The 26,684-nt window shown below is 40.8% G+C and overlaps 1 protein-coding gene and 1 long non-coding RNA gene across 2 annotated transcripts in view; both read right to left on the bottom strand.

The window, feature by feature from the left end:
• The window catches only part of pcdh11 (protocadherin 11), a 692,247-nt gene that overhangs the window by 335,937 nt on the left and 329,626 nt on the right, over nt 1-26,684 (bottom strand). The gene's annotated exons all lie outside the window — the stretch shown is intronic.
• LOC138740579 (uncharacterized) lies at nt 591-7,220 on the bottom strand. The gene is made up of 3 exons (XR_011343040.1): nt 7,045-7,220; nt 2,380-2,448; nt 591-880 (listed from the first exon to the last, which is right to left on the bottom strand). It is a non-coding gene; the product is annotated as an uncharacterized lncRNA (long non-coding RNA).

The raw sequence follows: 26,684 nt of genomic DNA, 5'->3' as shown, positions 1-26,684 counted from the left end.
TTTGGCAATATTTTTAAACATCCTGAAACTATGGAATCAAAATACTTCTGCCAAAGGCGACTGCAAAATGTACCTGGACAGTGTTGCCCTAGACCCTGGATCATTGCAGAATCACCTTGTAGCATTTCAAACAACTTCCAAGCCATTCATTGTGCTGGCTTAATTATGAGATCTTTATGTACTGTGCAGCTTATGGATTCTACTTAATTGAGTGTTGTGGGCAATTGCACACATAGGCTTCCAGCATCTTCCAGCAAGCTGCTTAAAGAGCAGATGCTTTCTAACACATAGTAAAAGTCCTAAAATACAGACTGCTTGAGGATTGGGTCAGTCCAGATTTTCAGGCTGTACTTCTAAAATTCAAATTTAAGGAGAATACACAGGTAAATTTTGATCGCTTACTAACTCAACAATTTTTCATCTAAAGTACAAAATACAAAAAAAAAGCAAATAGTGTTTCTTACATTTCCACGTGGTCACTTATTGCACTGATACATGCACACAAGTAAAGCCGTGAGTTTGCAGAAATCCAGATTCTCAGGCGAAACAGATTTCAGGTGAGAGTTTAAGAACTCTGGATTCCTTGCATCTAGATTTTCAGACTTTTATTGTACTATAGAGGTGAAAACAGATCTACCCAAGAATAAAACAGACAGTAGCTAGAGCCTACATTGCAGGTCAAAGGCTCGAAATCAAAACTGGGAAAGTGAAAAAATTCACAGCTCCAGTGACGAGGGTTGAATCCGGATCTCCAGTGCTGTCAGTGTGGAGTTTCCATGTTCTGTCTGTGACTGCATATGCTTCTGCTGAATACTCCAGGTTTCTCCCATCTTCTGATGATGTCCGGGTTGGATAGTCGTTTTGTCACTGTGTATTGGACCTAGTGTGAGAGTGGTAAAATCTTTGGTAAAATGAATGAGAATGTCAAGAGAATAAAATGGGACTTCTGCAGTGTAAATGAGTACTTGATGGACTGCAAGGTTTGACAATATTTTGATAGGGTGAGAGGAAGCTTGGTATGGGAAGAAGTGGCAGAGGTAACTTTTCAATGTGTTAATTGGCTTGAAGCAAAAATTAGTGAGAAGATAGAGGACTGAGAAGCATTTAAATGCTTACAGTAGGCAATGAAAAAGGTTACTTGGAATTAAAAATTGAACTTTGAAAGAAAGCTCAAAAATATCAAAAAGGACACAAAAATGCTTTTAAAGCATATTAGAGTAAAAAAAGAGGCAAGAGTAATTATTCAATGAAAAATGACATGGGAGAAAGGAAGTGACAGAAGTACTGGCAAAGTATTTTGGATCTGTAGAAGAAATGAAGATTCAAGATTCCTTTACAGTCAATGCAACATTACACAAAGATTGCTTTACTCTACCGTAAGGCAGACAGATTCATCATCAGGCAGAAACTGCAAGGCACCTTTTCCAGTCAGAGAGAGAGAAGCAAGAGCGTCCCTCACAGACTGTCCATGGATTTGCCTCCAGTGCCCCCGCAGCCTCCTCAATCACACCGTCCAAACCCAAGCTCCAGATCCAAACCTCTGACACGATCAGGAAGCATGAAGTGTCCTTGGCACCCTCCCATATCCTGGTTCCGATACCTGGTACCTCTACAGTTAGTCTCAAACTAGTCCTCAGCAGTCCACAGCCAGGTGCGAGTCCTTTGACCGCAGTCGCCAGCAGTCCTCAGCCTGTGAGAGTTCTTCACCTCGAGCACTAACAGCCCGCCGCCTGCATGTTCTTCAGCCTCAGAGCTGCTCACTGATCTGCCGCCGTGGTCACTGCCAGTAGGGTCATCTCATCTGCTTCTCTTTTTAAAACAGGGGGTGATCTCCCCATTTTCTGGTGCCCTGTGCCAGTCTACTGCTCACCCAGAATCTTTAACCGCTTGAGGCTTTATCTGGCACTAATGAGGGCTACCTTGGGAGTATGTGGTGCAGTTTTGTGTTCACTATTTAAGAAAGGATGTGTTGGAATTGGAGAGTATTCAGAGAATATTCACAAGGGATAAAGCTATGAGGAATGTTTGGGGATGCTTGGACTTTACTCCCTTAAAGTTCAGAAGAATTGGGTGAGTGAGAGGAATTCATTATTCAGAGGCATTTATAACACTGAAATGTCTGGATAGAGTTGGGTGGGGAGGGGGGGGGAGAGCCAGCAGCAGTAATTTCCTCAGTGGGCTCCCTGTTTTAGTTTAGTGCATGAAAGCAGTGGTCCTGGTGTGAACAATGTTGGTTGATCCCAGAAAAACTCAGATTAATTTTCCAGCATTTCTTCACAAGGATAAATTACATCATATGTTGTACATCGGCCGCAGAAACTACATCAAGGATCGAAGTGTGACACATGACAAAGTGCCCAGCTCAGTTTGCAAACTGACCTCAAGTGACCCAGAAATGTCAGTGCTTGCACTTCATTTTGAGTAAAGTAGGTTTCCAATCTCAAAACTCTGGAATACAGAACAGTAGCATTATGATCAATCAAACAAGAGCTCAAATGCAAATTGCATCTTTCATCAATTAAAGTCTCCAGTGCAAACAGAGATACGATGGATTCCAGAGTAGCAGAATACATATATGAAATGCGGAAATCTCCGCAGGCTTACAAATCTCAAGACAAGGAGTCTGTGAGTAAAACATTTTGAATGTCCCAAGAACGTAATGGTTTCAATTCCACCACAGTCACAAGGAACCATTCATTTCCTTGAACTGCTCCACCATTCAACTTCTGATCTGTGCTTCTACTTAATTTCTCTTGTCTCACATTTTGACTGCAGACTTAAGCCTTCCATGAAGAGGAAGCCCTTTCATCTCAACCAGCTGGAAAAGCAATTTATATTTTCTCACCAGCTACACTTGGCCTCTCAGGGAATCAATGGTAAACTAACTGCTGTTGTAGTTCCTGGCTCCTGCCACACCAGACTTGTCATGACAGTGCTACAATACAAATGAGGGCTCCACTCAGCAAACATCTGTAATTAATTCTGGTGATATAGCCATCTTTGCCCTTCTCTAATTACCATTCAGCATGTATGCAAGTTGCTGTCTTGAACTGCTGCAGTTCCTACCACGTAAATGATTCTACGGTGCTTAAATTACATAGGGTTCAACGACAAACAAAAAGACATTGTGCATTGCTTACTTTGGATTCTGCAAGAGTGAAGAGATGTCGCTGACACTTATGTTTCAAAAACTAGCCCTTCTCCTTTCCTGCAAAAGCCCATTGTCACGAAAAGGTAGATGGTACAGTCTAGTTGCTAATCTAAAGGGTCCAGTTTTTCTCAGGTACATTGTGAAAACATGCCTTTGTAGGGAGTTTATCCAAATAAACAGAAGCATTTTAAAACCTGCGACTCCAAAGAAATAAGCTTCAGAGGCACAAAGGATGCGAGTGCATAAGTACTTTTCAAAAGCCAAGCAACTTAAAGCAAGCAGAAATCTGTCCTGATGAAAGATTTAGACTTGAAATGGCTACAAATTCCTCTCCCACACCACCGATGCTGCTTGACCTGCTGAGTTCCTCCAGCAGATGGTTTTTGTTGGAGTCAAACATTACGTTTACAAGTATGAATAACCTGACCTTCATGACTGATGTCCTTAGGAAGAATGGGACCAAATAAATAGGAGTCATGTGGGACTCTAATTAAGCACTGCATTCAAGAAAGCCTTTGCAAAAGAGTCTTAATAATAGTAAGCTCAACATCTTTACTAACATAAACCAGCCAAACATGATGTTCTAAGAAGTTTGTCCATTCAAGTTCTCCTATTCACTTCTCACTCCTCTGTACTCCAAAAATGGTGATAGAATTTCCACTCTCCTTGGCTTCCAACCCAGGAGCTTTCATGTTAAGTGGGTCATTCTTGAAGTTCCCTCGCTTCTAACAGGATCCCATCACAGGACACATCCTTTCCTCTCTTCATTATTGAAAATGGATTATTCCTTTTAAAATGCTCTGGTTCAATGAATACTCGTGTCTCATTCCATAATACTTTCATGATCAGTGGGAGAGGGAAAAACCTTTTACCTCCTCCCTCCCTACCACCCAGGAACCGAAACATTTGGTGTACAATCTATGGTTTCTTCTGCATAGGTAGACAAATTGGATTGGGTGAGCACTTTGAAGAATACCTTGTTATGTCTAAAAGGGTAAATATCAGCAATCTCTTCCTACTGATCTTGGTCTACAATGTTGTTCCAGCAAATCTTGAGGAAACACACCATCTTCTGACCAGGTATGGAACAGCCTTTCAGTTTTAACAGTCAGTTTTGTGACAATTTTGTTTCAGATGTCAACATTTATCCCACAGCGAGGACATTATTTACATTTAAGGAAAAACTGGATAATTACATGGAGGGGAGAGGATTGGAAGGGTATGGACCAGGTGCTGGTCAGTGGGACTAGGAGGGTGGGGATTTGTTCTGGCATGGACTAGTAGGGCCTGTTCTGTGCTGTATAGGGTTATATGATTATTTGTCTGTCAATTTCAGATAATTATTTTACTTGCTCCGTGTACATCTCCTGCTTCATGTTCCCAGAATTGTTACCTTTCACCTTTTTACCTTCCTTTTCTTAATCAATCTTTCTTTTCTCCCACCATATCACAAACCATCTCTTCCCTCCATCCCACCAATACCTCCCTCCCGCCCTTCTCTTTCTCTGTATCTTAATCCTCCTCCATCAGAAACTATTCTTGATTCTTTTGAATGCTCACTGATGTGAAACATCAATCCTGAATATTTTCAAAATTTCCTCTTTTCATTTTGGATTTCTAGCAAATGAAATATTTTGCTCAAAGCTAATTTGAAAAAGATAGAGTTGATTTTTGAGCCATTTTAGAGACAGAAGCAAGTCTTCATTGCATTAGTGTATGTATTTTAATGTATATATTTGTATGAGGCTCTTCACACAGTGTTTTGCAAATTTTATCATTTAAATTGCATTTGAGTTGAGCTCAGAGAACATCATAAATCCATCTTATGAGATAATCACTGCCAATATCTTAAAACCACACAAGTTACAACATTAAAAATGAACACACTATGCAAAAGCAGTGTCATAATATTGCACCATTTCTCACGTCTGTGTTTTGAAAGTTCACTATGCTCTGATCATCTTCAAGCCAGAAGCTTCATCATCACATTTTATGTACAACTGAAAGAATTCATGGAAGGAGGATTCATCTTTGTGAAACAATGTTGAGAATATATGTATACAGTATGTATATTTGAATTTTAATTTAGATGTACAGCATAGTAACAGGCCATCTGAAACACAGGAAATGCAGTGAACCAATTATCATTAATAGCTATTAGGATTCACAGGCCTGTGCCAGCCAATTAACCCGATTGGCCTACAAAGCCCAGTACGTTTTTGAACTGTGGGAGGAAACCGTAGCCCCAATGGAAATCCATGCAGACACAGGGAGAACGGACAAACTCCTTACGGATAGTGTGGGATTTGAAAACTGGTCGTAATCATTGGTACTGTAATACACACACACACACACACACACATCCCTATCTATTTAATTTTCCTTTTCTGAGAGCATCTCCAGTTAAATTGCTCTTTCAGAACACGTGTTCCATTTCATCAAAAATTGAAAAATATCAGCAATGGAATTCTTCTCCAGACATAATTAAAATCTGAGTTTATATAAGCAAAGCAGGAGGTGAAGGACGGGGATTCAGGGTTTTGCCTTCCTCTGCAATTTCCTGCAACTTCATTAACCTTGTGGCCTATTAAAACTCCAATGTGAAATGTCTGTAGCATCACTGATCGAATGTGGTTGTATTATTGCTCAGAAATAAAACAGATTAAAAAGAGAGGAAAATGTAAGTTAAATGCCAATGTGCTTTTGTTGACAAATATGACTTTGATGTGAAACCATTGTTGTCTTATGAAAACAGGCTGAGTTAACTCAGCCTTTTCTCCTTGGAGCAGTGGAGCATAAGAGGTAACCTGATCGAGGTGTTCAAGATGAGAGGCAATTGATCATGTAAATAGTCAGGGGCTTTTTTTCCCCAGGGCTGAAATGGTTGCCACAGGAAGACATGGGTTTAAGGTGCTGGGGAGTAGGTATAGAGGAGATGGCAGGGGTATGTTTTTTTTTTAATCCAGAGCGTGGTGGACATGTGGAATGGGCTGCCAGCAACGGTAGTGGAGGTGGATACATTAGGGTCCTTTATGATAGGTATCTGTAGCTTAGAAAAATTGAGGGCTATGGGAAAGTCTAGTAATTTCTAAGGTAGGGAGATGTTCGGCACAACTTTGTGGGCAAAGGTCCTGATTTGTAAGTTTTCTATGTTCATTGGTCACAACCTTAAGTTAAAGGAAAACTGCTGGGAAAGTTTACCTCCAATGTAATCTGTAAATTCACTGACAATACCACTATTGTTGGCTAAATAACTGGAAATGATGAGGCAAAATATAGGATGGGGAAATCGAGAATCTGGTTGGGTCAGGAACAACAATCTTGCTCAATGTCAGCAAGAAATGGAGAAGGTTAGTGCCTTGAAATTCCTGGGAACCCATATTTCAGAAGATCTTTGCTGTAACCATGCTAAATGAGAAGATTTGGAATGTCATCAAAAACTCTATCAAAATTCCACAGATGCACTTATAAAGTAGATTAATTGATTGGATGACAACCTGGTTTGATAATTTGAGAAGGCAGCCAACATCATAAAGGACCCTAGCTGCAATTCTTCTCACTGTGACCTTTGGATGGGATTAGTATCTCAAGGTTCAAGAATAGGTAGCACAGTTAGTACAATATTATTACCATAAGATCATAAGAACTAGACTATTCAGCCCATTGAACCTGCCCTATCATTTAATTATTAGCAGATTCATTTTACCACTTACCCCCACTGCCCGGTCTCCTCCTCATAACCTTTGATGGCCTGGCTAATCAAGAATGTTCCAATCTCTGCCTTAAAAACACCCAATGACATAGCCTCCAAAACAGCCTGCGGCAACAAATTCACCACCCTTTGGCTGAAGAAATTCTTCCATATCTCTGTTCTAAATGGACGCCGTTCTAACCTGAAGTTGTGCTCTTGTCAGACACTTCCACATGGGAGGTATCTACTCTGTCTTCCTCAGGTGCTCCAGGTTCCTCCCAGCCTCCAAAAATGTATGGAGTTTGAAGGTTAATTGGTATGATGTGGGCTTGTGGCCTGGAAGGGCCTGATACCATGCATGCTGCATCTCTAAAATAAATGCTCTTGAACCTCTGCTTGATCCATAGATCATAGATAGTCCTTTTGTGATGTCAGGGCAATCTGTGACATTGTAAAGCCTCTTTCTGTTCTTGCACTACGGTAACTGTGAATATTTATTAACTATTCAGTTTATTTGCAGTATTTTAGCTTTTTTCCTCCATCAAATATCTGTTCAGCTGCAGCAAGTAAAAGTTTTGGTGTATATGTACAATGTATATGACAATTAATTTATTACCCGACCAGTGAGGAAATGCAGAGTCAGCAGGACAGATGCATGAAAACTTGTCGACACATTCCATTGGCTGTCTTGAAAGAGGCAAGTCGGAGTCCAGCAACCACAAGGGCCACTCTTCTCCACTATAGATGCTGATCATTAAAATAAATGGACAAATCTCTTCATAGCTGCACTTCACAAACCCCCAGCAAAATGACATCTGATCATCTGAAACACGGGAAATGCAGTGAACCAAGTATCAATAATAGTTATAAGGATTCAAACGTTCAGAACTATTTGTATTCTTGTGAAATGACACCCTATCTTCAAACGCCACATCTAATTTGAATCCTTTTTGTTACATGCTCCCCTTTTATCAGCCTACTGGAAGGCCCAAGTAAAATCACAAAATTCTGGAGGAACTCAGCAGGTCTCGCAGCATTCATGGGAGGTAAAGATACACATCTCAGGGTTTTTTCTTGCATTTACTACAATCACAACATCTGCAGACTTTTGTGATTCACTCCTACGATAAGACACAAGCCCACATTGTATCCATATAGTCATTAGGTATGGGCTTTATCACTGTACCTCTGAATCATATCCCTTCCAAATCAAAGGTACAGTGCTAGAAATGGCAGCTCACCACTTTTCAGAACTTAACAATCTATGCTCCACTTTAAATGTTCTGAAATGAGATATACTGTTATCCCCTTAGCATTTAAGTCATTTAAATGCAATGCCAAAAAATATAATAGTTTCATAGCTGAAGTCCCAATTTCTTTGCATTGAGTGATATTGCTTTTGACAGTTTGTGTTTGCCATTACTGTGTATCAAGTTCACAGATTAATTTTCAGGCTGGTGTGTATGAAGCTCTATTAAATGTGAGAAGGTACATCAGTGAAAAGCTCATCACTCTGCGAAAGCAGTGAATCACTTTGGTCTAAGTTCTGCACAGAGTGCAGTTCATTGGCTTGACACATACACATTAAAAAATGCTTTTACAAGCCCTGGGACAATGGCCTTGTGGTTTATATTCCCAACGTCATTGTGCATTATAGTTCTAGCCAAGTGACTTTCATGGATTTCAGCTCAGATATTCTAATCTGTTCCTCCAAATTATGTGCCATGGTACTCATGGAGCAACAACTGATGCCTGCTTTAAAAAAGTAAAGATTCATCAAACGTTACCACACTCTAGGATCACATTTTTAAAATTTGCATGCTGTCCTTTTGTTTCTGTAAAGTAGGTCAGGCAGAATCCAAATCTTGAAGTTTCTCTCCAGCTTCTTTGTAATAATCCAGAATCACTGCTTGAACTCAAAGAGGAAATCTCTGCCTGAAGAAAGGTATCTGGCTTAATGATCCCCACTCCATTCTACAACCATGCAGTCATTCCTGTTCTCTCAGAACTGCAGTATCTTTCCCACAAGTGTCTATCAATTTAATTTTCAAATGTCTGTTCTTAACTGATTCTTTTTCCATCATCAATTCAAGAAATTAATTCCACATCATAACTACCCTCAGCCTTATATGCTAAACCTAAAGTTTTAAAGCTGGGCCTTGGGTTCTGGATCCATTTGCAAATGGGAATAGTTTTTTTTCTATTTCCTCTAACTAAACCGGTTATTTTTGAACAAACTTCTGTCAAAGCTCCACTCAGCATCTATCCTCCAAGAAGAATTTCAAACCTCACCAAGATTTCACAGGGAAGATCAATCTGCTCATTGCTATGAGATGACATTAATTGAAGGATTTTCTGCAGTCACATCTGAACACCAGTGTTCTCTTCTGGAAGCTCCAATTAAGCTATGTGCAATAAAATCACATTAACCGTGGAGCACATGGCCACACCACTGCCTGCTGCACAGGGTGAAACAGAAGCTAGGATGTGTGCGGCCAATCTTAAGCATTCGTGCTAGCTTACTGCCAAGTGTGCAAATGTGCTAAGCTTGGTTTTCACAAGCTCAAGCCTTCAGACAGTCTGCTGCCAGGCAAAGGTTTTACAAGCACCGAGAGTCAGATAAATTGCAGATCAATTTAAATGCAGGGGATTGTGCTTATTTTTTCAAAGAATTGGGCACATCAGAAGTAAGTTACAATATTTAAACCAAGAATATCATTGCTCCCATGAACAAAATGTGAATTGACAACCCTGAATTTGTGATTTATTCTGTTTCATCGATGGTCAAAACAAATAGATATTGTAAGAATGATTTATTGTTGCCATGTTTATGGCTGAGCTAATAAATAAAGAAAACATACAATGCAATTTTGCTGTAACATGCCCTTTACTATAATCCTATACTTTTATGGCTCCCACAGGGAGGGTTATAATGAGGAATTTCTCTGCTACATTTGGTACTACGGTCATTCCTCACTTTGATGAGGGGGAAACAAAAAAATGCAATTTTGATGTATATGCTCCTGTGGGTTCTCTCTTGCTGGTGGAATATCATGTAAAATAGACAGTAATATGCAGGTTACATGTGTCTGGCTTATTCAAGGATCTTGTTTGGCTGCACGTGTGGGAACAAATGTACATAAGGTGATCAGACATGTTATACATTGAGGACATGTTTATTTACATGCATGTCCTCACTCATTAATAGAAAACATTAAAATGTATTAACCACGTTGACACAATTCAGTTTAACTAATTAACTGCATATCAAATTTTCTTCAACATTATAATTGGAGATTATGCCACATCCACCTCTTGGCTCATAATTTGCTTGACCCATGTTCATGGACAATTTTAGGATTCTGATTAGGGGTGGAATCAAACTCTAAGTTTTTCATTGTTCAGATTTATTGTCAGGGTACCTACATGATATCACACACAACCTTGAGATTTTTTTTCCTGCGGACACGGCAGAATTATTACTAACTGGTAGTGCAAAAAGTAAACTGCTCTCCTCAATACCTTGCAATGAGATTGAATAATCTACATGAACCTTTCTAAATCCTTCAGCTATTCCTTTCAGTCTCTTCAGTCTCCTTTATCATCTCCAGACTGTTTGATGGTGTCAACAGGAAATTTTTTCCTTTTTAAACACAATCCTTCATGCTTAGTTACATATCCTCTCTTGTGAGTACAATCAAAGCTGTACGCTAAAGCAGCAAAAGATAAAATAGTGAGAGAGGAACTATGGGTTCAATGCCTAGGAATCTTCCCCTTTTTCTCTTGGCATGTATGTGCTGATCAGATGGTGGTATACAGCCTTGAAGTTTTTGTTTACATTCCTTTATCTGAATGAAGTGGGCTTTATTAATATTTAAAACTGTTATGGACTCAAACGACCCCAAAACCCAGCAGCAATAGAAATTCACCAGGACAAATGGTTACTTAAACAAAAGTTGCTTTTAATGACCTTTAAACATGAAAACAGGATCAAATTTTAACTTATTACTATGAATTTAACTCCCTTCTAATTCTAAGCGCACGTGTATAATGTTTAAGTTCAGAAAAACTATTTGATTCACAGTCCAATCTCACTTCTCCAAGCTCATTGATTACAGGCAATTCTTATATTATGCACAGAATTTAACATTTATGAAGTTCACCAGGCTTTGGTGCTTGAAAGGTAAATGGTTACTGCTCAAAAAGGTTCTTGACAGTTTTCAGAGAGAGATTTGTTGCTCATTGGACACCCACAACTGATTCCTTCTGAACAGCCATGGAAACTTGCCCCATCAGGGTTTTCCAGATGATAACCTCTTTCTTTCAGGTCACTACAGAGTTCCTTTTCAGTTTCCCTTATTTAGTGAAACATTACACAGCCAGCCACTTCTTGTATAGATTATAAGGGCTTTGACTAGGTTGAAGGAAGAACTCAAAATCAGTCTTCCAAATGGGGTTTTTCCACAAGCTTGCCAGCTTGTCCTGTTCTAGTCCCAGCTGCTGCTGCTGAACTGCAGAATAGTAGAACTGAGTTCTCTCTCTCACTCAGAGAAAACCACATGACCCTCTTAGAACAGTCAACTGCACTCAGACTGTGGCACAGGAACCAATCTTCTGAGTTTGTTCATCCATTACTTTCCAAAACAATAATCCATAACTCCACAGCATGTCCAGTTAACACCTACTTGTGAAGTCCTTATAGGCATTCTTCAAAGTTTTTGCAAAGGCACTCAGAGCCTGGACTGTCTGATTGAGCAGAGCTCTGGCATTTTAAATGAGATCTGTTTTGAAGTGTTTGTATGTGACCTACACTAAAAAAAACCTGTCACAATTCATCTCCTTTAAAACATATCCAGATACAATATAAAATATAACAATCTATTACAAAACATTAAAAGGTTCCAGATGTTGGAATCTAGAACAAAAAACAGAACACTGGAAGAACTCAATGAGCCAAGCAGTAATTGTGAAGCCAAAGGTTTTGCCAATATTTTAGGTCGAGACCGACCGGTCTTCAGGCTGAAGGGAAAGATGAAAGATTGTCATCACACAGTTGTGTACAGGGGAGAGAGATAGAGGCAGCCAGATGAGATGACCAGCTTGGACAGGGGGATAAATCAGATTGGAGAATGGGTTGGAAACAGCAACCTATGCAAGCAACATCACAACCCGATCTATTCTCATCTTTATCAGTGCTTCTCAACCTGTTTCTTTCCACTCACATATCACTTTAATAATCCTTATGCCACCAGTGCTCTGCGATTAGTAAGGGATTGCTTAAGGTGAGATGTGATTGGGAAGGGACGGTTAAGAATAACTGCTCTAGACCCAACTGTTACTGAAATATTTTGCTTGAGAAAAATTGTCATTGGCCCATTTCCTTTAGAGTTATGAAACCATGCACATAACGAGTCAATTAGTTACAATTAAAACAGTGCATTTCAAACTTTTTTTATTTCCTCTTAATCACGGAGCACCTTTGCCATAGGAAATACTTAGTGGCATGTGAGTGGAAAGGTTGAGAACCACACACACAGTCACCATCACAGAGTAATGATTAGGAATAAGAACACCTGTTAATTTCCCTATTATTTTTATTTTCTGAGGACTAAGGTCAAGTGTAATTAATGCATCAAATAGTCTATGTGTTTAGCTAAATAAGCACAATCAGGAGTGGGGGTGGCAGAATTTCTCCAACTATACAAGGCTTAATAACTACCGCATTAACACTGGGAGAGTCAGGTACTTTGCCTCAGAGACTTCGAACTGCTGCAAAATACTGATTCTTGGTGTGATATGAAAACACATGGATGAAAGGTCCAAGGTTTCATCATCATAAATGCAAAGAGCAAATAAGCAACCTCTATTCATACCCACAAAGATCTGAAGAGATGGCATTCAGGAACTGCTGGTCACCAAAGAATGTAGAAAGACCCTCTTCTGTCATGTCCAGTCATTGGACAATGATCTCTGCAGTGTCAAGCATTGTCAAGGATATGATTGCACACAATTCCAATAAAAAAGTAAAATGCCAGTTGGCCAGAATACAAGTCAGAGATCAATATCCTTGAGCAGTATCATAGCAGAATATCAGGGGAAAAAAAACTCCAGCAACAATTCCCATATAATATACCTGTGTGTTTCAAAGTGAGACCTTTGGTTTTCTTTCTGCTGCCCCCTTTTTCACAATGAAATCAAACTGCCAAATTAAGGGAAACTTGTCCTTCCAGTTACACCATCTTGTCTCAGCCACTTTTCACTTCACTTGGCAGTTATTTAACAGTCACTGGAATTGTTTGCAGACCAGATGAATTGATTTGAATTCGGCCCGCACAAACAGTACACATTGGTCAATTAACTCTGATGGCTCCATTATTACTTGGGATTAATTAAAGTTTGTTCCATTTCAAAAAGGGGTATCACAATGTTGAGGATTTTAAGCTGCTAATTGGTTCTGCGCTGCTGTTTAGATTTTAACACTCTGACAAAGCTCATCATCTGAGTTGGTAGCAACACCAAATCATTTTACCAAACTAAGCCACACAGAAGAGGAAGATCTTGTGGCTGCCCACTGCCATGGCAATCGAGCTGGCCCTCCGGGCAGCGAGAACAACCAAAGGCCAGCAGCTCACGCAGCGGCACTGGGCCCAACATGTGAACCAGTGGGTGAACTGCAAGGGCAGCTTAAAGGCCAGCAACCCCAAAATGGCGCTGGCCTTGCTGCGCAGCCAATGGACAGGGACAGCACACATTTTTATGTAGGAAAGTACCCACTTGCAGGAAACCTGCTTTTGTTATGCATATTGTGATGTCAGCCAAGTTTGGGGGGGGGGGGGTCACGGCAGGAACAGTGCAAGTCTAAAAGTTGGGCCTGAGCCCTAATAAAACTCAGAGCTTAACCTGACTATACTACGTGTGTGTGTGTGTGTGTGTGTGTGTGTGTGTGTGTGTGTGTGTGTGTGTGTGTGTGTGTGTGTGTGTGTGTGTGTGTGTGTGTGTGTGTGTGTGTGTGTGTGTGTGTGTGTGTGTGTGTGTGTGTGTGTGTGTGTGTGTGTGTTGGCCTCGACCAGGACACTGCAGGCCGGGTGGCCAACTTCATCCAGGAGCCCCCATTAGAAGGTGCATACAACACCTTCAAGGACTTTATGGCTAACCTGCACAGGGCAAGGATCTTCTCCAAGGTGGACCTTGTGTGAGGATTTTATCAGATCCCAGTATTCGTCAATGATATTCACCCCGTTCCACCTCTTTGAATTTCTCTGAATGCCATTCAGGCTAATGAATGCCACACAGATTTTCCAGTGACTCTTGGATGCAGTGGGCCAAGACCTGGACAGCACCTTCATGTACCTGGATGACATCCTAGTGGCGAGCAGGAACCAACAGGAGCATAGAGTGCGCTTCGCAACCTCTAAACCTTACTGAGCAAGTTCGGCCTGTCGATCAACCCTGTCAAATGCCAGTTTGGATTGGAGGCCATAGACTTTCTGGGCCACAGCATAACCAGGGAAAGACCCACACAGTAACCTAGTAAAGCGGAGGCCATCCAGAAGTTCCTCAGACCCAATACGTCCAAGGTTTGTGGGGATGATCAATTTCTATCACAGGTTCATCCCCTCAGCTGCCCGGATCATGTGGCCCTTGTTTGCCCATATGACAGGCAAGGCAAAGAACATCACCTGGGACGAGGAGTCAGCGGAAGCCTTTGTGAAGGCCAAGAAAGCCCTGGCAGATGCCACTCTCCTGGCACATCCCAGATCAGATGCTCCAAAGGCCCTAATGGTGGATGCCACAGGAATGGCAATCGGTGGAGTTCTGGAGCAGAAAATCAAAGGAAGTTGGCGGCGACTGGCACCCTTCACCAATCATCTGTGGCCTCCAGAAATGAAGTACAGCACTTTCGACAGAGAGCAACTGGCTATGTACTTAGCCATCCACCACTTCAGGTATTTCCTCAAGAGCAGGTCCTTCCCGGCTTTCACAGATCACAAGCCTCTGAATTTCTCCTTGGCCAAGATCTCAAACCCTTTGTCAGCCCGCCAGAAATGTCCTACATCTGCGATTACACCACAGATGAAAGGCACTTCTCCAGCAAGGACAACGTGGTGGCCAAAGCACTGTCCAGGCAAAGTATCCACGCGCTATCAAGGAGAGTGGACTTCGTGGTACTGGCGGAGGTGCAACAGAAAGACAAAGAGATACCCCAGTACAGAACTGCCATATCAAGACTGCAGCTCCAGGACATCCCAGTTGACACAGGTAACACCACCCTCCTGTGTAACGTGGCCTTCAGGTCAAACCCATCGTCCCGGCAGCTTGGAGACGATAGGTTTTTTTACTCCTTCCAAGGACTGGCTCACCCATCCATCAAGACCATGGTCTGGCTGGAGATCAGCAAATATGTGTGGCATGGACTGCAGAAACAGGTCAGTGGGTGGGCAAGATGTGCACGCAGTGCCAAACAACGAAAGTATACCAGTCCACCAAGACCTCACCTCAACCCTTTGAGCCCGCAGAACAAAGGTTTGACCACATACACATGGACACAGCTGGACCCTTGCCAGTATCCCAGGGTTTCCACTATCTGTTCATGATGGTCGACTGCTTCACCAGGTGGCCAGGAGCAGTCCCCCGGTAGATAGATCCACAAACTCGTGCAGCATCCCACATCATATCTGACAGAGGGGCCCAGTTCACCTCCAGTCTGTGGTCTGACCTCGCAAGCCTGTGGGGTACCCAGCTGCATCAAACAGCTTAATACCCACAGTCCAATGGATTGGTGAAGCGCTTCCACAGGCACCTCTAAACTGCACATGACCAGACTTCAAGGACCCAACTGGATAGACATGCTACCATGGGCGCTGATCAGCATCCACACGGCACCCAAGAAGGACCTCAACACCTCTTCACCCAAACAGATCTATGGGGCACCGCTGGTGGTCCTGGGAGAATTTGTACCATTCCCAGGCGGACAGCAAGGCGACTCTGAAGTGTTCCTCAGCAGGCTAAGGGAATGATTTGACAACTGGCCCTGATTCCACCTTCCAGGCATGGACATGAGAGGACCAATGTACCCAAAGACCTGCTTTTCATTCACAAGGTCCACATCATCCATCACTTCAGAGGCCATACCAGGGTCCATTCCAGGTCATCCGTAGTACAGGACCACATTAGAGTTGGAGGTCAGAGGCAAGATGGAAGTCTTCACCACAGAGGCTGAAGCACGCACACCTGGACTTAGCACACCTGGTTAAGACACCATCAACGTGCCACAGAGGCAGACCACCAAAGGCTGTAGAGACTTTGCCTCTGGGCACCAAGGACAATACTGCCCATTCTTTGAGGAAGGGGATCATGTGGTGGCCCATCACCGGGGCAAATGAGCCAGCAATCCAGGTGGTGAGTGCAATCAAAGGTCAGCAGCCTGCACAGCAGCATTGGCCCCAACAAGTGAGCCGACAAGTGAATGGCAAGGGCAGTTTAAAGGCCAGCATCCCTAGAACGGTGCTGGCCTTGCTGCACAGCCAACAGACAGGGACAGGGAAGAAGGGCATTGTTATGCAGGAAGGTACCCACTTTTGTTTTGCATGTTGTGAAAGTGAGGCCACAGCAGGAACAGTGCAAGTATAAAAGTCGGGCCTGAGACCTAATAAAACAGAGCCTAACCTGACTACACTACGAGTCTGTGTCTTATTTCAAGTATCTTAAGGCCACAATCTCAAGTTTAATCCCTGATTTATATCAAAAATAATGACAGAGTAACAACAGGCCATCAAACAGAGTGGAAAAATAAGTCTAGTATGGCTTTTCTGAAGCCAGATCTTAACTGAAAATTCACTTCCATTGAATTTGCATTCTTTGGCTTGGCTTCGCGGACGAAGATTTATGGAGGGGGTAAATGTCCACGTCAGCTGCAGGCTCGTTTGTGGCTGACAAGTCCAATGTGGGACAGGCAGACACGGTTGCAGCGGAAAATTGGTTGGTTGGGGTTGGGTGTTGGGTTTTTCCTCCTTTGCCTTTTGTCAGTGAGGTGGGCTCTGCAGTCTTCTTCAAAGGAGGTTGCTGCCCGCCAAACTGTGAGGCGCCAAGATGCACGGTTTGAGGCGATATCAGCCCACTGGCAGTGGTCAATGTGGCAGGCACCAAGAGATTTCTTTAGGCAGTCCTTGTACCTTTTCTTTGGTGCACCTCTGTCATGGTGGCCAGTGGAGAGCTCGCCATATAACACGATCTTGGGAAGGCGATGGTCCTCCATTCTGGAGACGTGACCCACCCAGCGCAGCTGGATCTTCAGCAGCGTGGACTCGATGCTGTCGACCTCTGCCATCTCGAGTACCTCGACGTTAGGGGTGTGAGCGCTCCAATGGATGTTGAGGATGGAGCGGAGACAACACTGGTGGAAGCGTTCTAGGAGCCGTAGGTGGTGCCGGTAGAGGACCCATGATTCGGAGCCGAACAGGAGTGTGGGTCTGACAACGGCTCTGTATACGCTTATCTTTGTGAGGTTTTTCAGTTGGTTGTTTTTCCAGACTCTTTTGTGTAGTCTTCCAAAGGCGCTATTTGCCTTGGCGAGTCTGTTGTCTATCTCGTTGTCGATCCTTGCATCTGATGAAATGGTGCAGCCGAGATAGGTAAACTGGTTGACCGTTTTGAGTTTTGTGTGCCCGATGGAGATGTTGGGGGGCTGGTAGTCATGGTGGGGAGCTGGCTGATGGAGGACCTTAGTTTTCTTCAGGCTGACTTCCAGGCCAAACGTTTTGGCAGTTTCCGCAAAGCAGGACGTCAAGCGCTGAAGAGCTGGCCCTGAATACATGTTTCAACAATGCAGATAAGGCAGCCAAGTGTCTGAATAACTGCTGAAATTAGTTTGCACCCTAGTTTATTCCCCAGAACCCTACAAATTGCAAGATCTCAATGTTACTGCAAATCCATGCACCCCATGTTTATTGTTTCTCATACCAAAGTCCTATATTCTTCTTCTTCTTTCTTTCTTAATTAATTAACACTGAAAAGCAGCTTATCTGAGATTTTCATGACCTTTACATTATGTATGCAAGTAGATAGACTGCATGGAATTCAATTTCTCTGGTGAAATGTTTTCCTCTTGGAGGGTTGAAATATGTAACTTTAACTACAGCAAAAGGCAGCTCAATGTTAGTCCAACACAATTCACATTGGGCTCCTGATTTCAGAAGACCTGTAAAGGGTATGCCCAGACTCTGTAAATAGGGTGCCCTTTACCACCTATGCCATCCCTGGTGATATTTTCACAGGAACCCAATGTTGCAAGTTAACTCGAGGCAGCCAAGGTAATCAATAGATTCAGACTTTCGAAAGATTAACTGCATTATTTATTGGTCACATCCTAATGCAAGTACAACAGTTTGTTTTAAATTCATCTGCTGCAAAATCCCACAATGCCATTCACATCCTCCATCTTCTTGCGCATCTTATTTTACTCCCTGGTCAAATTGCAGGGAATCATTGGGAGATTTGATGATAGGAATTTCATTCCTACATCTCAGATGGGGAAACACTGTTGAAAACAATTTTCAATACCACACGAGGCCACACATCCTGCTCACTCTTCCTACATCCTACCTGAAAGCAGAAATTCAGGTGAACACAAGAAGCCACCCTGCTTTCCCCAAGGTGTCTTCAACCAAGTAACTGATGACATTTTGCCACTCTGATAATTGCTTTGGAAAGAGATCAAGTGTGACCTGAGGGACATGTGCAGGTAAAGATAGTAAATTACTCCACATGTGAGCACCATGATAGAGGAGAATCTTGAGCATCAGCTGAAGGAGATGATTTTGTAATACAGGAGATATATTTGTAAATCAGTGAATATAGTTAAAAAATAAATTATAATTCTTACCAGACATAGTCTGGTGCTCAGTTGTTATTACCGGTACATTATTTAGTTTTATAGATACAGAATAAATTTTGATCCTGAGAATTTGAGGCATTATTTTATGCTTGCTAGCTTCAAAATGGTTCTGATGGGAGACTTAAAATCTTTTCTTGCTGCCTGCAAGGTTCCTTCACAAAAATTCCTTGCGTTGTCTCAGTTAACTTTAGAGGATATGATTGCAAGGCACTAAGCTAAATCAATATCTGGCTAAATTTGAAGTTAATATTCACTTTAGCAATCCAATTTTGTTCAACTTTTCATGTCATACATTTATGACAGAGTTGCAGCAAATGAAGTTTTTTGGCATTGACAACCATAAATCTAATAGAATCGAATATCTCAAGGTTCGACAATCAGTCCACATTTAAAGTTTATCCTAAGATGTTTGGAAAATGGTAGAAACATTGAATTAATTATTTCAGACAGCAGCCTTCACCTGAAAGGCAAAGTAAAACAAATTAAGGAAATGGAGAATTTAGACTAAAGTTGTAGAAATGCTCCTGTATATTAATGTCGAATTACTAATGTATTCTCCTGCCATAAATTAAAATGATTAGTGCACTAAAAATACTTGATGCTGAAACAGATTTGCAAAAGTGCAATTTAAAAAACTCTCCAACACAAAGTTCTTGGCAAACAGCAAGCCAAACTTAGCATCAGGGTGAGCCTCAGCCTGGAATTATGTGATTGACAGAAGATGTATTCAAGTGCAGTGATTCAAGAGTAGAAAGGAATGGTCTCCAGCCTTATTTCCACAGGAGCTACAAGGTTGAAATCATCCTTGGTTTGGCAGGTTTAAACAACTTCGCACCAATGCCAAGGTGCAAGTTTTAATTGATTGTTTCATTTCAGAATCAGGCTGGTTCTTGCCAATCTGTGGATAGACTGAAATTCCATAACCGCTTGCTCAATCTTTGAATGATCAAAGCTTTATTTTGTTTTGGACACAGGGTAACCTGTATCCAAGATCTTTTTAAGATGAAAAATAGATGCAAAAAAAAAGGACAAATCTGCAAAGCTTGAAATGTTTGGTCTGGCTACATTTTTTTTGTCATCTGCTTATGTTTATCTATTTGTACATTTTTGAATTTCATCCAGTTGTAAAAGGAAACTGAGGTATGACAGAAATTTAGTTCTATTTACCAAGGTATGGGCATGCATTAAAAATCATTCTGATACCTCTTCACCCCGCCCCCTCCCCCACCCCACCTTTTTGCTCAAATAAAACAAAGTGCAATCTGATGCCCATGGAGAAAATACTTTCGGAAATCTAAAATGAAGCGAGTGAAATAATTAAGAGGTAAAACATGTTTTGGGAGACACACAACAGATTCGATTTTCAGCATTGACTGTGCATTCTAATAATAGTTGTTTGGTTTTAAGCTTCATTCCAGAGGTTTAGTTACAAATATGTAACATTGGTTTTATGGAAGATGAAATATTAAATTGAGACCATGTTTGCCCATGGATGAGAGATGTTCCGGATGCTATTTGTTGATAGGGTAGTTCACCTTAGTGTCCAGACATTCAGTCTGATAATCTGATCATAATTAAATTGCCATTGGTGGATCATGTACTGTGCAAATTACTTGGCATTTTTCTGATATTTAAATAATGAGAAGATTTCTAAATAAACCAAGTTGGCTTTGTAATGCTTCCAGCAGCCTGAAATTATAAGACACTTGCTCAGCGGACACATTGGAGGTACAGCACTGCAAAATGATTTTACAAAAACATCCACTATCAGGGAAAAAGGTGGTTTGGCGCAACATGGCATGAAACAAATCTCTGCAATCTAAAGTTTTTACGATTGTCTGAGAACAAATATATATACACATTTTTAAAAATCAGGTGCTTAAGAAGCTGTAAAAATACTGCTTTTTGAGCAGATCTGTGGAACAATAAATCATCTGACATTATCATTAGTATTAAATGAGGCAACTTAAAATCCTGTGGCTCCAAACAGCTGTTAAGTCAAATAAAGAGTTGGATTTTTTTTTGCAAATCACAGCAGAACCAAGAACAATTACTGCAGCTGGTCACAGTACAATCCCATTGTTAAATTCCTGTTGATATGGAGGCATGCATCTTTCAGTGCAACCTTCAAGATTACCACAAAAAAATGAACTCATCTTACCTGGACTAGGAACAAGCAGAAATATGCAAACATTGCAGGCTTCAAATAAAAAAAAATAGTCCTTTAAATATTTATGAGCAAAAAAAAAATTCAATGTGATTTGCAGCTCAAATTCGTCATTTTATAATGATGTGTACAAGTCAATGTTTGGGGATGAGAGGGTTACCACCAGAAAATTTGTGTGCCTGGTCATGTGGAATAACTATATGCATGTTTAGATGTGCCAGTCTTTCCAACCATAAACAAGGGAGATGAGTTTCTTTTGAAGTTAATGAATGCTTCTTGGCAAGAGACACAATTTGTAACTGCGCCACGTGGCTTCACTTCACAGCTTGTTCTATTTTTTCATTTCATCCTAAAACATGACTTCTTGCTCCTGATTTGCACCCAAATGTATCCTTGAATGATGAATGTTCAAGGAACTAACTTGGTGTGAACTCTATTTTGTGGGCAGTCTTGCAAATTTGCTCAGTTAATGCTCCACCACTCTGCATCTTTAGATACAGCCAGTACAGGCAGAAAGAACTGCAAGCATTGCATCAGCTATGGTGAGAATTGGAACCAAGGTCAAAAAGGTGGAATGGTGTTGCAAATCTGCTGTTGCTACAACTTGAGAAGATTTATTTTCTGATGATGGAGTCAATCAGTAATTACAAAGGCAAAATGTTCACCTACCACATTTTTTAATTAATCAAATGTTAGAAGCAGAGGAAATGTCTTGGGAAAGTTAAAAGGATAGAATTCCAAAGGAAATGTTTCTTTTTTTTTAAAAATGTTTTTCAGAGGACAACAAATGCAATTGCCAATTATGAGTAGCAGATCTACCAGGTCTACGTTGTTCCAGTAATTAAACTCTTCAAATTTGATTCAATTTTGCTGGCGACTTAGCCTAGCAATTTTATTCTGTTCATCAAGATGAGGGATGATATAGATACCTTGCATTTCTAAACTTAATGATAGCAGCAAGCACAGCAAGATCCAAGCATGACTAAAGGCCAAGTACAGACAGGTCTGACAGGCTTTGAAGGGAAGGCAGAAACCCAAAATGAGTAAGCCAAGGCTTAGTAAGTTGGGAAGGGCTTCACCATCTGGCCAGTATTCTGGGTAAGTACCAGCAGCTTCTGTATTCACAGGCAACTATGTTCTTGGTGACCCCATCAAAAAAGAACCAAAGAAATAAAGATCTCTTTACAAAACTGAATGCTCCTTTTGATAGATTTAGAACAAAACCTGTTGTATTCCTCCTTGTTTATTTTAAACAGTGGAAATAAATTGTAGATTGAAATTCTAAATTGCTGGAACTCTGGGGATAAAAAGTATTGAAAACACTCAGATCAGACTAATTGTGTAAAGGGAAACAGAGCTAATGTTTCAGATCAGTAATCTATTATCAGAGTTTAAATTGTAGATCATTGCTTTTCATGTTTATAAATTGTAAAGACTGCTCTTGATACATTTATTCATCTTCACAGGATAAAGCTCAATTTCCTGGCCTCTTTTTTTTCCCCCAGAATATTCAATCACTTAAAATTGTACTATGATGGCTCCAAAATCGATGATCTTTTGATCGAGGACACTGTCTTCTCCCCATTTTCTCAGCTTTGGCCATTACTAATGAGAGGCAAGCATGATTTAGGATGGCCGAAATGACAATGCTTATCCTGCGCAGATAATTCACTGAAATTATGCATGTTATCAATTTGTAATGGTGTCTGGGATTGTCGCAAGAGTATTTTCCATCAGATAATCTTCTGTGAATACAGGGCATAATTCCAACAGAAAATGAGAATTTCAAGTGAAGGCAGCAGTGGAATAATCTATACAGTGACCCATTTTAACAATGGATCTAGCTCAGACATCAGAAATTAATTTGTCCTGCTATGATATCATTTATCTTACAACTTGCCTTCAGGTCTGACTAGGAACTTTCCCCAGGTATAATCATTAGTGAGGAATTGGACAGAATTCTCCTCCCACAACTGAATACCACAGAACCTGTCAGCATTGTCATTTCTCAAACCCTCGGCCTAGTTGCTCTATTAAGACCCTGGAGAACTCCAAGAATCATATCCCAGAACAAAGATTCCTGAAATTTCCTTCATTTTAACAGCTGAAGGACAAGTGCTTATTCCCCCCCCCCACCAAAAATACAGACTTTGTTTTTGACTCAAGTCATTTTGATTATGAATATGCAATGGTATCAGCTGGTTTTATAAATCCCCATCTCTTCCCAGGAACATCACTGAGGATACGATGCGATCATTTTGTAACCGAAGGCAAGATTCTGGCAACATGCATCCTGAAAAAGTCACAAAAGACAATTAATTTCAGGCACACCTAAGTAAATTTTTTTTTTTTGCAAATTGACTGCTGCTCTTGTGGATAGTCTGAGCCCATTGGTGCTCACAGCTCCCCTTTGCCTGAACAGCACTGGGAGCTGGAGTGGACACAGCATGTAGAAGTTCTTGCAATGATTTAGCAAGAGGGCAAAAGGTTTGGGCCACGGCACCATTCTTCCTCCTTGATATGGCAGCATTTGGGAATTACAGCATTTTTGTTTGAGGAGTGATGGTAGGGTGTGGGAGAAGAGATGGTGGGGTGGGGAAGGAGAGAGAAAAATGTCAATGACACATTTGCGAATGGAAGGATGGAGTGTGAGAAGGAAGGGGAGGAGGTGAGTGGTTGAAGAATTTGAAATGGCTGGGGTTAAGCTTACAGCTGAGGTGGATGCTGCTGTGTGGTGGGAACTTTCCATGTGAGACGAAGGCAGACCAGGCCATTAATGGATTCCAGGACAGCAAAGCTCAAGAGGACTGTATATGCAGACAGCACACACTGTTCACTGAGATAAATAATGCTACATCTGAAAGCCTTTAATTTCAAAAATTTTGTTATAGTTTTAATTACAGGAATTGTCAGAAATCATGTTTAATATTCAGCCAGACAGTAAGGCTCTTGAATGAATTTTCTTGTATTTTCTGAAAATGTACTCTGGAAAACAAAGTTCCAAAAATATGAGAAATTTGATCTATGCAGTGACTGGGAAGGTAACATGTTTCCATGGGGGAAATGGGATAATCTAGCGCATGCACTTTGTCCATCATCTGGAGGAAATTAGCTACATAGTCATCGTGGTGTACGGCATGGTAACCACAGTAACCATTCATCCATGCCAACCAAGCTTGTCCCATTTGCCTGCATTCAACCCACACCTCTCTAAACGTATCCTTTTCATGTACCTGTTTGAATGTACAGAACAAATTGAATTGTCCAAAATGGTCAGGACTGGGTGCCTCTTTTAGATAAACAATATTTTTGGATAACTGGTCATTTTTTTTGTAAAAACACCCCAGTAGCAACAGCAAATCATGTAACAGTATTTAAACAACCATGGAAGGCTTTTAAAGCATTAAAATAATATTTAATTCTCATCAAAAAACAAGCTGAACAAACGAAGATAAATCCAACACTAAAAACTTTTGCCAAAATGTTTTCAACCTGCAACGTCAGTTCAGCTCTGAAACATTTTCAGATAACTGAGGATTTCTGATTGTTTTGGATATCCTCATTTATCCAATTTTATTTGGAGGTGAAATGATGTCATCTTGGCTTTCAGATTTTTCAGATAAATGAGGATTTCTAAAATCCTCAATTATCTGAAAAAAGTTTTCGGAGCCAAACAGATGTCACTTATGGGTCCAAAAAAATTTCAGATAACTATTTCGGATAATCGGGAGTTGTACTGTTTTTTAAATATTCCAACTGTCCCTGTTTCTCCCACTTCCTCTGGCAACTCATTCCATACACTCATCACCCTCCATAAGTGAACAGTGCCTCTGACATCCTTTTAAACTCGTTCCCCTTGCTTCCAAAATTTAAGCCCTTGTAGTGGGCTGAGCAGTCACAGTATGGGATGGCCCGAACCTCCACGGTGTACTCACCTGCAAAGATGGCATAGGCCCTCCGAAGACTTGGGGCAGAAACAGGGGTTTTACTGTATTGTCATCAAGAGGCAGCAGGGTTAGTGTACAATGCATAATGCTCTTCAGGTCCAAATCTGGTGCTGTCTGTAAGGAGTGTGTAAGTTCCCCTGTGTCTGCATGGATTTCCTCCCACAGTCCAAAGAGATATGTATGGTGTAAGTATGTTAATTGATCACATGGGTGTATTTGGGTGGTGCGGACTCGTGAGCCGGACGGACCTGTTACTCTCAAATTCAAATTAAAATTCAAAATTCAAAAATTTAGTGCAAAGCCAAACACATTGGACTTGCCTTCATACTATTCTAGTAAAATTCCTCCCACACTAGTAGTTGGCCAGCTCACTTCATTCTACTCCTTGCTCCCACCATCCATCGTCCTCCCCATATTTTGAGATTATCGAAGTGCAGTTGCCCACACCCTCATTTGGAACAAACTTTATCTGCACATTCTCTTGCCTTTTGGTCAGATCAACTTCTCATTTTTTTTTTATATATAAAAAGTTTCACCTATGTTTCTGATCTTTCTTTGGCCCCATTACATTCTAACAATTTATGTAGAGGACCCTGCAACCCATATGTTCATGCCTTCTAAAGAGACCAATTAACCTGAAAACACCATATGATTTTGAAGTGGGGGGGGGGGGCGCGGAAGGAAACCAGAGCACCAGGAGGAATTTCACACAGACACAAACTCCTTACAGATAGTGCTAGATTAATTCCTGGGTCATTGCACAGTAATAGCTTTGTGCTAATTGGCCCATCTAAGCCTCCTCCAGATTCATAAACCAAGATTCAGCACTGTTCATATTTTTCTGCAGTTAAAAGCAGAACAACGATAATCAAAGTAACTTTCATCTTCCTCAAGGGAAGAGGGGGAATTCCCACGTGACTGCTTCCAAATGGTTCCCTCTATAACCTGTTGTTTCAGATATTCTTTGAAGAAAGGAGAGGTGTGCAATTTTACTTAAATGGAAGGATGCTGCCCCGCCTACTCATGATCAGTGGATGCGAGATGTCATGCCCTTTTTAATATGGAAAAGATTTGTTAATCAATTAATAATTCAGATACAAGATTCCAGAAGTTCTGAGGGCCATTTATGACTCACTATCTTACTTTATAATTTTACACCAATGTAATTAAATTGTCCGACTTGTACCTTTTCTTTCTATCTCTCTCACTCTCTAATCTATCATCTGGCAACACAGTTAGGTAAGGGGTTTCAGTTTTTCTCCTCTTCTTTTGTATTATTAGTTTTATTTCTTAAAAAGGTATATACTATTTAGAATATGAATTATGGATGTGATTTATATTTGTTATTGATGAATGGAATATCTTGTTTAGTTTATGCAACTGTCCATACGATCTTATAAATTGTCTGCTTTGTTTGAACAAGTCCTTTATTACAATCAATAAAAAATATTTTAAAAAGTGAAAGAAATAGCATGCATTTTGAAGTAATTGGAAATTGATCAAAATTATATTTACTTTAATTTGCAATAAAAGGAAAGGTAACAGTTTCTAGAATTCTTCCAAACTGCATATTAAAAATTACTGGAGTCATTGGCAAAGTTGTTTCAAATATTGTACTTCAGAAGTCTTTATAGATGTGAAATTAGAAATAAATGTGCACATTTTAACCTGTGTAGTAGGGAATACATAAAGACACCAACATTCTGCTTAACCCTATTAATTTGAATGCTTAATCAACTTGTCTAATTGTAACCTTTGTCTTTGCAACTTACTTCAAGTGAGAAAAAAAAGCATTATTGTTTAATTGCATAGAAGCAAACGGAGCTAAGACCATT

Source organism: Narcine bancroftii, chromosome 8 (genome assembly GCF_036971445.1).
Source record: "Narcine bancroftii isolate sNarBan1 chromosome 8, sNarBan1.hap1, whole genome shotgun sequence".
NCBI classification, from domain to species: Eukaryota; Metazoa; Chordata; class Chondrichthyes; order Torpediniformes; family Narcinidae; genus Narcine; species Narcine bancroftii.
The sequence above is the reverse complement of the archived record's forward strand: the minus strand, read 5'-3'. Positions and strand labels throughout refer to the sequence as shown.